This window comes from Saccopteryx bilineata, chromosome 1 (genome assembly GCF_036850765.1).
Source record: "Saccopteryx bilineata isolate mSacBil1 chromosome 1, mSacBil1_pri_phased_curated, whole genome shotgun sequence".
Lineage (NCBI taxonomy): Eukaryota > Metazoa > Chordata > Mammalia > Chiroptera > Emballonuridae > Saccopteryx > Saccopteryx bilineata.
Genome location: NC_089490.1, coordinates 147,471,272 through 147,487,306, shown reverse-complemented (window position 1 = coordinate 147,487,306; position 16,035 = coordinate 147,471,272). Strand labels below are relative to the sequence as shown.

Below are 16,035 nucleotides of genomic sequence, written 5' to 3'. Positions count from 1 at the left end.
TTCCCATGTATAAGATACATGCTTTTTAAAAAAAAAAAAAAGGGGGGGGTCTAAAATCTGGGTGTGCCTTATAGTGGTTGTAGATTCTTTTTACTTGCATTTTCTGCTTTTTGCTCTTGTTTTTTCTCCCATTATTGAAGACAGTGATTTGTCATCAGGCACAGATGAGGACAAGATAATGGATTGGAATTTTGACAGTAATGAAAAGTTGTATGAATTTTATGATAAATAAAACTTGAGTTCAAGAACTATATGTAATACTTTTTTTCAAATTTCAGGCCCCAGAATTAAGGTGCATCTTATAATGGGTAGGTACAGTATGTTCTACATCTTCTTTTTCCAATCCTCTATTGAAGGATATTTTGGTTCTTTCCATGTCTTGGCCACTGTGAGTAATGCTGAGATGAACATGGAGATGCATGTATCTTTATGTACCAATGTTTTTGAGATTTTGAGGTAGACAGTAGAGGGATTGCTAGGTCATATGGTAGTTCTAGTCCAGAAGTCCCCAAACTTTTTACACAGGGAGCCAGTTTACTGTCCCTCAGACCATTGGAGGGCCGGACTATAAAAAATAACTATGAAGAAATCCCTAAGCACACTGCACATATTTTAAAGTAAAAAAAAAAAAAAAATCAGGAACAAATACAATATTTAAAATAAAGAGTAAGCAAATTTAAATCAACAAACTGACCAGTATTTCAATGGGAACTATGCTCCTTTCACTGACCACCAATGAAAGAGGTGTCCCTTCTGGAAGTGCGGTGGGGTCTGGATAAATGGCCTCAGGGGGCCACATGCGACCTGCGGGCCGTAGTTTGGGTACTCCTGTTCTAGTCTTAATTTTTCTAGCTGTAATTATTACTATAGTGTGAGTATCCCTCCTGTTAGATTATTACAATAAAAGCCAACATTGAGAATCAAAGACAGGCATCTCACACATACCTGCACAGAATGTTGATAGGTGACAAATATTATAGAAAATACACAGAGCTGTTGAAAAGATGTCAATTTTGCATATATAAATAGTTGTTTATCATTCTGTGATGCTTGGGTCACCAATATTAAACCACAGGAGTCGCCATTGATATAATAAGATTCAGTCAGGCAGTGATTATAATACAAAAGGATCCCGGTATATTCTCTCAGTGCAAGTAAAGACACACTAAAAAAAAAAAAAAAGCAATATTTAGAAGTTAAGAAAGGAGATGAGTGAAAGCCATGGGACCAACAAAAATGATGTGATGAGAGAGGTCGGATTTGGAGGTCTTGATGTTTAGATTTGCCTCTGTTTTACAACCTAAACTTTGAATGGATGGCACAGATACTGAGATCAGATTGTTTGCCTGAGGAACTTCTGCATGGCCCTTTTGATATCCCTGTTCTTTAGATGGTAGATGAAGGGGTTCAGCCTGGGGGTGACCACAGTGTATGTCATCAAAGCTGCCATACCCTTCCTTGGAGAAAGTGAGACAGCTGAACTGAGGTACAACCCCAAGGGCTGTTCCATACAATAAACAAACAACTGACAGGTGAGAGCCACAGGTGGAGAAGGTTTTATACTTCCCACCTCATGATGGGACTCTCAGAATGAAAGAAATAATTGTATAGTAAGAGACAAGGATCTCTGAGATAGGAAGAAAACCAGAAAGGGCACCAACAAAATACATGACTATGTCATTGGTGAAGGTGTAAAAACAGGTAAGTTTGAGAAGTTGAGAAGTGTCCCAGAAGAAATGAGAAATTTCAACATCTTTGAAGTAGCTAAGTTTTAACACAATTGAATTGTGCATCTGTGAGACCAAAAGGCTCATGAAAAAATGACACCAAAACTAAAAACAAACACACAAAGGTGTGTGTTTATGATGACTGAGTAGTGCAGAGGGTGACAAATGGCCATGGAATGGTCATAGGCCATAACGGTCAGGAGGAGACTATCCATACATCCAAAAAGCATAAAAAATGACTTTTGTGTGAGGCAGCCCTCATAGGAGATGACTTTTCTGTGAGTCTGAATGTTGATTATCATATTTGGGATGGTGGTAAAAATGAAAGTTATAAGCCAAGGACAGGTAACCAGGTACAAGGACAGGAAGAGCCCACTGAGCAAAGGCTGCAGTTCCAGATCATCTGAAAGACCCATGAGGAAGAACTATGAGACAAATGTTAGATTTTCTGGTGCTATGCAGCCTGTTATCTTTTTTTAGAACTTCTATACATTTCCGTTTGATACTAGATATCAAGAATTCAAAATTAATTTGATACTGCTATCTTTATGATCTTGGACAAGTTCAAACTGTGATCTTGAGCACTTTACCCACCTTCAAGGTTTATTAAAAACTATGATCTTTGTGCCAAATCTAGTCTGTCACCTGTTTTCACAAATAAAATTTTGTTGGAACATGGCCATACTCATTCATATGTGTGTTGTCAAAGTCTGCTTTTGTGCTATGATGACAGAGATGAGTAGTTATAACAAAGACCACATGGCCTACAGAGCCTAAAATATTTACTACCGAGACCTTTATAGGAAGGTTTGCTGACCATTTCCTGGTGTTATTGATAAAATTCTTTCCTTTATAGGTTATTTTGAGGAGAAAACTAAATATATAATATAAAGTACTTAAGACAGTGTTTGGCTCATAATAAAGAATCAGTAAGTAAAAGTTGTGTTTATCATAATAAGAGGCCCAAAGGAAAAAAATACAAAATTTCTATTTATGTTCAAATAGCATTTGGTGAATTATAATCCATTTCATATTAGAGATTTTACCAGAACAGATATATGAAAAACAAAATGTGTACACTAACCAAGTACAGTATTAACCTAGTATAAGGTTTAATGCTGGGACCTTGGAGTCATTTTCATCATAGTGAGCAAATATACAAGTTGATTTTATCACTATTATGCTTCTAGAAGATGTAGCCCATGTATTAGGGCAGACACACACACACACAAAATATCACAGAAATGAATATTCAGATAATATCATTCTACTCAAGAAAAACAACTAAAAATACCTAACAAAGAATGCTAGATAATGAAAATATACAATTTAATTATTGTCTAAGATGCCAAAATAAACCAATTAGCAGTATATAAAAGTAATGATGTCACTTAAATTAGTAACAAAAAAATAACAAGGAATGCACCCATAAGAAATAATCTGACTGATAGATTTTATCAAACTGTGTTTAATCTTCATAATGACCTTAGAAATAGTTGACATATCAAATACAGGATACCCATTAAAAATTAAATTTGAATTGTACACTTGAAACCTGTAAAGTCTGATAGACTATGTCAATCCAATGAATTAAAAAATTTTATAAGTAAATAAATAAAATATTATTTGAGGTGATGTGAAATGAGAGGGGTGGGCTACATTGCCTCTAAGTTTCTGTTTAATTCTAAAAGGCTGTGATTCATACTGAAAATTTTTTTTTAGCCAGAGATAGATAGAGGGCGGAGAAACAGAGACAAGGACAGAGAGACAGAAAGGGAAGAAGGGAGAGAGATGAGAAGCGTCAACTCATAGTTGGAGCACCTTAGTTGTTAATTGATTGCTTTCTTATATGTGCCTTGAATGGGAGGGCTCCAACTGAGCCAGTGTCCCCTTGCTCAAGCCAGTGACATTGGGCTCAAACCACCAAACTTGAACTTCAAGCCAGTGATCATGGGGTTATGTCTATGATCCTGCCCTCAAGCCAGCAACCTCAGGGTTTCAAAGCTGAGTCCTCAGCGTCCCAAGCTGATGCTCTATCCACTGCACCATTGCCTGGTCAGGCCATACTAAGAATTTTAGTTAGACTTTTCAGTATATTTTAATGGATTCACTCTACAAAAGAATTCAGAGGATATACAATTCTTCAATATTCATTCAACAAACACACACACAGACACAAAATACAATTTGAGGTGAATAACAAAAAAATGTTTGGTACAAGTAGGTCCCATATGCATTGTCTGAATTTCCAATTTGGCATGGTTATTGTCCTACTAAATCTGGAAGCTCTATTTGAAAGGTAAGTGTAAGGAAACAAATTTTTTTTGCATCCACAAAAACACTTGTTTTTACCTAATTCAAGTATGCTGATCTCAAATCTGACAGTTTTTCTCTGTAAGCTACAGGGTTTTTGCAATTCAAGATTTTAGGTATTCATCTTATTGTAAAATTTTCAACATTTTGTGTAACATAATAAAGTAGAATGTCTTCTTGGGCATCATCTTTGTAAAAAGATAATTTAAATAATGCAGTAAATACACTAATACACAAAAAGATATAATTGCATCAAAATTTGTCTACAGTTTCAAAATAGAACATATTAAAACACTTATTTTAATAATAAAATTTGTGCAAAACATATTTAAATTGTATTCAGGCAAAAATTTGCATCTGTGGCTCTTGCATTTGTGTACTTGTTGAGAAAAATCATGTTATGTTTGATGCTCCAGCAGTAGTCTGCCATTGTTTAGAGCTGTCAAGAAATAGCCGCCATTCTGTTGGACTGTAAGTGGTAACACCTAGCTGGCTGAGAAGACTTCTGATATCATGACAGTAAACAAAGTGTTTGTCTTTGGAAAAAAGTCCACAAAAATTTATTCACGCTTCCTGAAATGGGATACTTTAGCTGACCAGTGAAGTACATTCTTTTCTTGAAGCCTGGAGGCTAATAACTCAGCTGCTTTTTTTGATAGGCCCAAATCTCTTACTAAGTAATTCAATTCAGGTTAGCTAAACTGCTGAGGGGTTAATGACTGCTTGGCATCAGAAGAAAGCCCTTCAGATTCTACAACCATTTCCTCATGCATCTTATCAAAATACACTTGATCACCATGTTCACTTTTTTCATCCTTAGAAGAAATCACACCATTGAAAACTAAAACTGGGAGTGTAAGATAGGTAGTATTGCTGAAGAAATATTGGGATATGCAATCATATGCTGTTTTTTCTTGCTGATGCCCTTTGTATGGATCAGACAGAAATAACAGTCACTGCTGTGGTCCTTAGGTTCACGCCAAACCATGAAAATACCAAAAGGCATTCCTTTGCATTTTCCTTTTGTCCAGTCATGAAGCATTTCCTCACAATTATGACACACAATATAAGGAGCCCAACTCTTGTCTTGATCACCAAGAGGAACTTGAAAATAGGCAATATATGCATGTGTCACAAATGATGAAATATTGTACCTTTGACATTGAAGTGTGTAACAGCCACATATATAACAGAAGGTATCAGGACTATTTTTACATTTATGCCTACTCAAAGAAGCCATGATTTAATCTTAAAACAAAATAAGGTTGTTTTTATCAGATAATAATTTTTTACATTTAATATCAACTACAATTATGTAAAAGTGATGTTTGTAAAACATTAATTGCCTTGTGGTTATGTTCAATCCAAGAGTCATTGCCCTTTAACTCCAATTTAAAAACCAATGCATGCCATTAATTGTAACAAAAAGAAATTAAAATTGCATAAAAACTAGAGCATGCACCAAAAAAAAGATTTTAGATTGGAATCAGCGATGCAGAAATATATAGAAAAAGTTTTAAAACCTCATGTGACAGAAAATGAAAAAATAATTGTTCCCCAGTCCAAATTTGCAGTTTGGAATCTGAGGCTCAGAGAAGAGAAGAGATATTTGCACACTCATGTTTATTGCAGCATCATTTACCACAATAAAGAGGTGAAAACAACTTGAGTACCCACTGATATATGAATGGATAAAGACAATTTGGTGTCTACATGAATGGAATATCACTGGGTCATAAAATAAGAGATGCTTTTTTATACAACATGGATGAACCTTGAGAATATTATGCTAAGTGAAATGAACACATCACAAAAAGACAAATACTGCATGATTCCACTTGTGAGATATATAAAATACAGAAACTCTTAGAAACAGAAAGTAGAATGTGTTACCAGAGGCTGAGAGGAAAGGGTGGTAGAGTTGTTTTTGGTAGGTCATTTCAGTCATGAAGGATGTGAACTGGGAGTCTGAAGACTTGTTGTACCAAAATGTGCACGTGATTGACATTCTACTATACACTTAGACACTGGGGAAGGGTAAAGTTTATGTGGTTTTTCTGCCAGAATGAAAAAAATAAATTAAAATTAAAAACAAGATAAAGCATAAGGAAGGGCTTACTGCAGGAAGACGGTCATGTGAAAATCAGAAGCAATTTATTCATAAAATTAAATTTTCCAAATAATTTTTTAAAGTTTAAATTTTTATGTAAAGAAAAGTACATAACAAAAAGGATTCATGAGAATGTGGCACATGGAAATGTTTTTAAATGGTAACTATTTCAATTACACTTCAGAAGTTGTACTTTGAGTTGGATATTGAGGTTCAAGAATGTTAGCATTCAATACTATGCCTCAATTTTCTCTTTTGAATAATAATATATGATAGTTACAAGTGTGAATTCTTTTTTATTATTTTTTTAATGAGAGAGAGATACAGAGAGAGAGACAGAGACAGGAAGCATGAGACATGGAAAGCATCAACTCATAGTTGTAACACTTGGATTGTTCATTGATTGCTTCTCTTATGTGCCTTGATGGGAAGGTTGGGAGTGCTTGAGCTAAGCCTGTGACCCCTTGCTCAAGACAGCCACCTTGGGTTCAAGCCAGTGACCATGGGATCATGTCAATAATCCCATGCTCAAACCAGTGACCCCGTGCTCAAGCAGGTGAGCCTGTACTGAAGTTGGAAGCCCGGGGGTTTCAAACCTTTGTCCTCTGGGTCCCAGGATGATGCTCAACCCACTGCACCACCACTGGTCAGACACAAGTTTGAATTCTAAAGCCAGGTAGATTTAGCTACTTACAAGCTGTGTGGCCTTTGGCAAGCTGTTTTTCTGGCCCTTTTTCATCATCTGTAAAACATGGTGAACACAGCACCCATCTCACATTATTTTTGTGAAAAATAAATGCATTTTTGTGTAGAATAGAGCTAGACTGTGCATTAAAGGATGTCTAACCCAGAGCACAGGGAGTTCTCAGGTTACAACAGTATCGACAAAAAACGTTTAAAGTTTACTACACTTACGCCCATAAAAACTTACAGGAATTAATATATATACTTAAAGGAATATATTAGAATACTATCTCCTAAGATCAGAAACAAAGCAATGGTGTTAATTTTTATCTTTTTATCACTGTAAAGTAATGAGGCAAGAAAATAAAAGATAAAGTTTAGAATTTTTTTATTGATATTAACAAGACTGTATACACACAAAATCCAAAATAAGCCATAAATATTTGAATAAATAATTAAATTTATAAAGGTTAATAGATAAAAGATTATGTACAAAAAGAAATTGCAATTAAAAAAAGAAAAAAAATAACTTGAGTGGTGAACACACAATACAATATACAAATTATATATTACAGAATTGTACATATAAAACCTATGTAATTTTATTAAACAATGTCACTCCAATAAATTCAATAAAAATTTTTAAGTAAATAAAAATATATACAAAATAAAACATAGTATATACATAGATGTAAATTAAGTGAAGGTATTCAATACTTCTACAATTAAACTACAGTCCACTGTTATATTAAAAATAACCTAGGAAAATGGACAATTATATTGCGTTCATCAACTGTAAGACTCAGCATTATAAAAATCTCAATTTCATTTAGGTTATTTTATCAAATTAATGTAATTCCAAGCATAGTCTCAGGTTTATTTTTAAAATTGATAAGGAGATACTATAATTAATACGCAAAGAAATGGTGAACAGAGAAGCACATACAGACTCTACTCTGGTGTGTGGATGAGTATGAGTGCCCACTCCTAAGCAAGTCAGAGTCTCACATTCCTATGAATAACAGTGGGCAAGTGAGCCAATCAGATTCAGTGGCAATAATCATATTGGAATTGTCCCAAAAGACCATCACTCTATTCTCCCTGAAAACCCAATCCAGAAAGAAAGCAGTGTAAATTTCCTGGGGCCATGAAGAGAGATAGCCTGCCAAGAATAGCTGATGCAAGAAGATGCACTACCAATACAGTAAGACAATATGTCCAGACAAAATTGGTTTAACCTGAGGATCCAACCAAGCATGAAGCCAGTTATATTCAAGGACTTTCCAGTAATCCAACCAATAAATTCCTGTTATAACTAACAAATATGAAAACAGTGACAAACAAACCAGAGACTAAGAGCTTTCCACAACATACATATGTATAAAATACACATTACATATATATCATATATGGCCTATGTAACTACAGAGATGCACACACATAAAATGGACAAGTAACAGAAAGAAACTTTTTAAATTAGAAATAAAATTTGGTAAAATGTTTCAACAGGTACCCTCATGAAAGATACCCTAATAGCCAACAAGCACATAATAATGTATTCAAACCTGGTTGAGTGCTTTGTTGGTTTGAGCATCATAATGACATGCCACTATTGTGGGTTTGATCCCCAGGCAGAGCACATGCAAGAATCAACCAATAAATTTATAAATAAATGAAACAGTAAGTCTATGCTTCTCTCTTTTCTTCTCTCTCTATCTTCTTCCTTCCTCTCTAAAATCAGTAAATAAAATTTAAAACATTTATTTTAGCATTCAACATAATTACAGATCAAGTAAATGCAAATTAAAATCAAAACCAAAAAATTATATCTTCTGCTGAATGGCTAAAATTAGTGTGTGCTGGCCAGGTATCTAGACCAATTGGAATCTTCATCTATTGCATCTAGAATCATAGGTGCAATCAGCCTTTCTGAAATAGTGAAATAACAACCAAAACTACACCTGAAGCCTACCTTGATTCACTAATCATATTCTCACATACAGAGCATTTACCAAGAGAAATAAGTGTGTGTCTGCCAAAAGGACAATGGAAAGGCAAACATATATTAAGTAAATAAAACAAGCCGAACGCATAACTGTGCATATTATATTTTAACATTCATATAAAAATCAAGGCTCTGGCCAGGTAGCTCAGTTGATTAGAGCTCTATCTTTTTTTTGTTGTTATTTATTTATTTTTTCCTACTTCTTTTTTTTTTATTAAATTTAATGCAGTGACATAGATAAATCAGGGTACATATGTTGAGAGAAAACATCTCTAGATTATTTTGACATTTGATTGTGCTGTATACCCCTCCCCCAAAGTTAAATTGTCTTCTGTCACCTTCTATCTGGTTTTCTTTGTGCCCCTCCCCTCCCCCAAACCCTCTCTCCTTCTTCACCCCATCCCCCCTCCCCTCACCCCCCACCCCTGTTGCCATCACATTCTTGTTCATGTCTCTGAGTCTCATTTTTATGTCCCTTCTATGTATGGATTCATATAGTTCTTAGTTTTTTTTCTGATTTACTTATTTCACTCAGTATAATGTTATCAAGGTCCATCCATGTTATTGTAAATGGTCCGATGCCATCATTTCTTATGGCTGAGTAGTACTCCATAGTATATATGTACCAAAGCTTTTTAATCCACTCATCCTCTGATGGACACTTGGGTTGTTTCCAGATCTTCGCTATTGTGAACAATGCTGCCACAAACATGGGGGTGCATTTCTCCTTTTGGAGCCGTTCTATGGTGTCCTTGGGGTATATTCCTAAAACTGGGTCAAAAGGCAGTTCGATTTTCAGTTTTTTGAGGAATCTCCATACTGTTTTCCACAGAGGCTGCACCAGTCTGCATTCCCACCAGCAGTGCAGAAGGGTTCCCTTTTCTCCACATCCTCGCCAGCACTTATTCTGTGTTGTTTTGTTGATGAGTGCCATTCTGACTGGTGTGAGGTGATATCTCATTGTGGTTTTAATTTGCATTTCTCTGATGATTAGTGATGTTGAACATTTTTTCATATGCCTGTTGGCCATCTGTATGTCCTCTTTGGAGAAGTGTCTATTCATCTCTTTTGCCCATTTTTGGATTGGATTGTTTGTCTTTCTGGTGTTGAGATTTACAAGTTCTTTATAAATTTTGCACTATCTTAATACATCAACACTGTGAGTTTCATCCCTAGTCAGGGTACATTCAAGACTCAACCAAGAAATGCATAAATAGTGGAACAAGTCAATTTCTCTCTTTCTCTCTCTCTTTCCTTTCTTTTCCCTCTACAATCAATGAATAAAAATTAAAATAAAAGTAAAGCAGGAAGAAGCAAAGCTAATAAATTATAATGAAAGTCAAAATCATGCTTTCCTCTGTAGAGCAATTACTGAGAAGGCAGATGAATAAACTTTCTGGAGTGATGGAAGTGTTCAGTTATCAGGGTGTAAACATTATGTGCAATTCCATCAAGCTATACACTTAGAATTAGCACACTTCTGTACAGTAGTGTACATATTCCTTAATAAAACAATAGAAAATGATGACAGGAAGTGCTATAGGTATACAGTGTGGCTCCATGTAACGACTGAAATACATTCTGAGAAGGGCCTCATTAGACAATTTTGTCACTGTGCAAACATATTAGAATTCACAGGCAATAGGAATTTTTCAGCTCATTATAATCTTTGGGGACAACCATCATCCATTGCTGATTTATGTGGTGTATGCAACACAGGACTGGACTTTTAGAGATGAGGGAAAATATAATAGAAGAAAATATGCGGCTAAACGTACCTGAAGCACAAACCAATAAAGCATCCTCTTAGGTAAAAAAAAAAAAAAAAAGGAGGAGGTAAAATCTTCCATGTTTGAAGATGTCAAATATAAGTCTTCTTCCACTAAAATGGGGTAACACCCTATCTGATGCTTGTCTCACTTATATCTAATTTTCCTCACTGTCCACAGCTCTTTTTGTTTTGAGAACACAGTGAACTTGCATAGATGTATCTTTTCACTTGAGTAATGATATCATGGGACTGGACTATGCAGATGACAACAGTCCAGCTCCAAACTGGGGCCAAATCAATGTAATCAGTTGATGCGTCAGGGGAGTGTAACATCTGCAGGATGACAATGCTAAAACTTGTCAAAATCTAAGAGGCTATGTATGGGTACAATGGAGAAACTTATAGAGAAGTTTATGGAACTGCTGCTTCCAAGGTAACTAATGTCAAGGATTTAATGTTCTTGAGCCAGTACTAATTGGTGAGGCCAATAATCAGGGAAATGATCTGGAAACTAGAGTCCACCAAGAACCTATGCATTGTCTTCCCTGTCTCATGGCCTTACTAAACTCAAATAAGAAATTCTATACTCTGCCTTCCAATTTGCATATAAACTATTTTAGACAACTCTAACCAGAAACTGCATAAGAAAATACAAACCAGAAACCAGTGAGCCAACATTCTACTTTAAGGATGAAGCACTGATCTTTGCTTTTAGTGCAAATTTTTTTATACACTTATTTCTTAGAAAAAATTTTGACTTATAATAAGAATATTTTTGGCTTGACCAGGCGGTGGCGCAGTGGATAGAGCATCGAACTGGGATGTGGAAGACTCAGGTTTGAGACCCCGAGGTCCCCAGCTTGAGGGCAGGCTCACCTGGTTTGAGTAAAAGCCCACCAGCTTGGATCCAAGGTCACTGGCTTGAGCAAGGGGTTACTTGGTCTGCTGAAGGCCCACGGTCAAGGCACATATGGGAAAGCAATCAATGAACAACTAAGGAGTCCCAATGAAAAACTGATGACTGATGCTTCTTATCTCTCTTGGTTCCTGTCTGTCTGTCCCTATCTATGCCTCTCTCTGACTATCACTCTGTATCTGAAAAAATAAATATTGTTTAAAAAGAATATTTTTGGAGGCATTACCACATGGTTTACATACAAAGATTTTCTCATAGTTATGAGTTCTCAGGAGTCATCTAAAAGATGAGGGACAATTAACTACTTAGTTACAGTCATAGGAAGTCTCCACTGTGGGAGATCTCACATGTTGCCTAAAATTGGAAAAGCATTGCAGACATTCCCATAGTTCTTACATTTGTATATTTTCTCTAGAGTAGTTTTTCACATTCCTTCGAAAATAGGCAACACAAACAAAGGCTTTCCCACACTCCTTACATTTATAGGGTTTCTTTCTGGTATGAGTTCTGACATGTACAGTGAGTTTTGAGGACTCATTGAAGGCCTTTCCACACTCCTTACACTTGTAAGGTTTCTCTCTAGTATGGATTCTTAAATGTATTATGAGGTGAGAGGAAGAACTAATGGCCTTCCCACATTCCTTGCATTTGTAAGGCTTGAATTCTCTTGTGCTCTGTGAGGGATAAAGAACAGCTGAAGGTTTTGCCACATTGCTCACATTCACAGTTTGTCTGTCCAGAGTGAAGCTTCACATGTGCCCTGAAAAATGAAAAACAGCCGAAGGCTCTGGTACACTGCTGACATTCGTATGGTTTTTCTTCCATGGGGGTTTTTATATGTTTCCTGAAACAAATGAGGGAGTGGAAAACCTTCCCACACTCCCTGCACTGGTAGGGTTTGCTTCCTGTGTGTGAACTAATGTGAGTCTTCAGGGAAAGATGATCTGTGAAGACCTTTTTACATTCATGGCATTCATAGGATTATATCTCAGCATTTCTCTGAAGTATGTTAAGATTTAAAGTTTGGCCAAAGGGGCCCTGGCCGGTTGGCTCAGCAGTAGAGCGTCGGCCTGGCGTGCGGGGGACCCAGGTTCGATTCCCGGCCAGGGCACATAGGAGAGGCGCCCATTTGCTTCTCCACCCCACCCCCTCCTTCCTCTCTGTCTCTCTCTTCCCCTCTCGCAGCCAAGGCTCCATTGGAGCAAAAATGGCCCAGGCACTGGGGATGGCTCCTTGGCCTCTGCCCCAGGCGCTAGAGTGGCTCTGGTCACGGTGGAGCGACACCCCGAAGGGGCAGAGCATCACCCCCTGGTGGGCAGAGTGGTCGCCCCTGGTGGGCGTTCGGGGTGGATCCCAGTTGGCGCATGCGGGAGTCTGTCTGACTGTCTCTCCCCGTTTCCAGCTTCAGAAAGGTACAAAAATAAATAAATAAATAAATAAATAAATAAATAAATAAATAAATAAAGTTTGGCCAAAGGTTTGTTTTTTTTTTTTGTTTTTTTTTTATTTTTTAATTTTTTTTAATTTACTCATTTTAGAGAGGGGGGAGAGAGAGAGAGAGAGAGAAGAGAGAGACAGGGGGGAGGAGCTGGAAGCATCAACTCCCATATGTGCCTTGACCAGGCAAGCCCAGGGTTTCGAACCAGTGACCTCAGCATTTCCAGGTCGACGCTTTATCCACTGCACCACCACAGGTCAGGCCCTGGCCAAAGGTTTTTACACTGATTTTCTTGGTTATATTCATAGATGTCCTCTACCACATGACTTTTTCTAAAAATAAAAAGCACAATATTAGTAATAAATATTTTTGGGGAGTGACGTCACAGAAATGGTGCTGTGAGCAGTGCGTCCGACAGCTCTTCCCTAAATCACAACAAATTTATCAACTAGAAACAGAAAAATTTATCCTCGGAGCATTCCGGAGTTTCACACAAACTGATAGCGAAAGGACTGTTATCACTTGAATCTGAGAGACGAGGGTGTGGAGGAAGCTACCGCAGGGACATTCATTCAAGCCGCGAGGTTGTGTGCCTGTGGTGAGTCAGCCCACACTCGGGAGCCGCGAGCAGCCGCGAGCAGCCGCGAGCAGCCGCGAGCCGCCACCGCAAGCCGCCACCGCGAGCCGCCAGGAGCAGCCGCCGCGAGCCGCCGCGAGCAGCCGCCGTGAGCCGCTAGGAGCCACCACGAGCCGCCACGAGCAGCCGCGGGCGGGCGCCCGGTACGGTTGCAGAGCGAGCACCGCTAACGTTCCCAGCGGCCCGCGCACTGTGAGTGAGAGTCGCCAGCCACCGGTGCCCAGAGCACCCCATTCGCGCATGTGCCCTGGGCATTCCACGCGCCCAGAGCGCCCTACTGGCCCGCACACCCAGGGTGCCCCATTATCCTGCGCCTGATGCGATCCAGCCGCCAGCGGCAGGGCGAGCGGGAGAGGCACCAGGGTGGTCTTCCCTACTTGGGAGATTCTCTCCATGGGCGGGGCACCTCACCCAGCCATTCAAGCTAACAATCAAGCGTTGGGGGAGGGGCGCGTGCAGGCAGCCTAAAATACCTTCAGGAGCACAGCTGCGACCCAATCACTGAACTTAGCTTAACCCATGAAATCTGTGCACCCTCGGTTCTAATTGATAAGATCTCTCTCAGTTCAGCGACCCAAGACAAGAGGCGTGATATTTTTTAGTGCCTCTCGCTAAAGGGGCGGGGGCAACTTCTGATTGATAGAGCCTCCATATTCAGGGATAAACGCTAACAAGAAGGACTTGGCAGATAATAAGATCTATACTACACTAGTCGCAAGCAGAGACTAGTGCCTCTTCTTCCCAGCAAAAACAGGCTACAAAGTGTGGAAAGCCTGGGTTGAGAGGTCCAACTGAATGATAGGCGCTGAACAGTCACCTTGACAACAATTGACTCCCACCCCCGCCTGATTACACTGGAGGCCCTGACTACCAGCTCCTTTCCCAAAGCCTTGCACTGAGTGGGGATAGAGTGGGGATTTCCCAGCTCTTTGAGCCTCTTACTCCCCAGGCAGAAGCAGTTGCAGCCTTATAGCTGGATCACCAGGCTGCTAATTCAGAAAGGGGGGACTAGGAGAGAGAATCCAGGAAAGCAAACTTTCTCATCATTGGACCCTGCAAACGCCAACAAGCCTTGACCACCAGCAAGACTAAAACCAATTATAGGACATTGCCATGGAATCCCATCAACTGCAAATCCCTACCTAAGTGTGACACAGGAGCAGAGCCTGGGGTACAGAGTCACCGACCAGGAAGAGGGAGAGAAAAGAAAAAGGAAGAAGTTAACCTCTCAAAATCAAGAAAAATCCACAGACTTTACAACTTGTTCCACTAATTTTTTTTTTGTTGTTGTTTGTTTCTTCTATCTTATTGCCTTTATTTCCTCCACCTCAGTCCTTCTATTCTCTGCCCATCTTATGCTTCCCTTTTCTTGAACTACACTACCCATGAGTGTTACATTTTATTTCTCTTCTTCATCCTCACCCTCCTTTAAGGTTATACTCCAAAACACTTAACTCTCACTCTCTCCTCTTTTGTTTTTTTTTGTTTGTTTGTTTTGCTTTATTTTGTTTTTTTTTCTTTTCCTTTTTTATTTCTTCCTTCGTTTTTCTCTTTTTCTTATTTTTTCCTTTCTACTCGTTTTTTCTTCTCTCAGTTTACTTTCCTCCCATTTAATCCTCAATCACGAACAAATTAGTTAATTTGGGACTCAAGGATTTTTTGGCTTTATTTTTCTTATTTGCTTTTGTTTTTATTTTTTTCTTGTTTGTTTATTTTTGTGGCATTTTGGGTCCTCCCAACCCAAGGTCTCCATTGTATTTAGTCTTCGCTCCACTTAATACAACAGATTTTTACTTATTATTTTTATTTTTCTCTTCTTTATTATTGTTTTTTGGTCCTTTTTTCTGGTTCCCTCTTATCCCTCTCATTATATCTCTTAGTTGACCATCACTTACAAGCAAATCATCTTATGCTTGTCTAAGATTTTCTTCCTTTTTTTTTTTTTTTTTGCATTTAATAGGTCCCTACTCCCTTTTTTTTGCCCCTTGAACTCTTCACCCCAAATCAGGCCCTCCATTATAGGCACGATATTTCCCAGAGGAGGGGAGAGGAGGGAAAGAGAAGAAAGAAAAAAGGGGGAAATAATAAATTATTACTGTTTTTTTTGTGGGGTGTTTTACGTTTTTGTTTTTTTTTTACTTTTTACTCTTTATTAATTCTAATTAGTGCTATCAACAAGACCACCCTCAGATGCTGATAAGAAAGAGGAAATCGAATATTATGGATACAAAAGAAAGAGAGGTAACACAAATAGATGTGGAAAAATCTATGGAGAAAAGACTTAACATATTGAAAGCCTTGGAGCTAAATGACAGAGAATTTAAAATAGAAATCTTAAAAATACTCAGAGATATACAAGAAAACACAGAAAGGCAATATAGGGAGATCAGAAAACAACTCAATGAACACAAAGAATATATTACCAAGAAAATTG

The 16,035-nt window shown here is 38.1% G+C and overlaps 1 pseudogene; it reads right to left on the bottom strand.

Moving 5' to 3' along the window:
- Positions 1 to 1,333: 1,333 nt before the first annotated feature.
- On the bottom strand, positions 1,334 to 2,143 carry LOC136321023 (olfactory receptor 7E178-like; annotated as a pseudogene).
- Between the last annotated feature and the right edge of the window lie 13,892 nt (positions 2,144 to 16,035).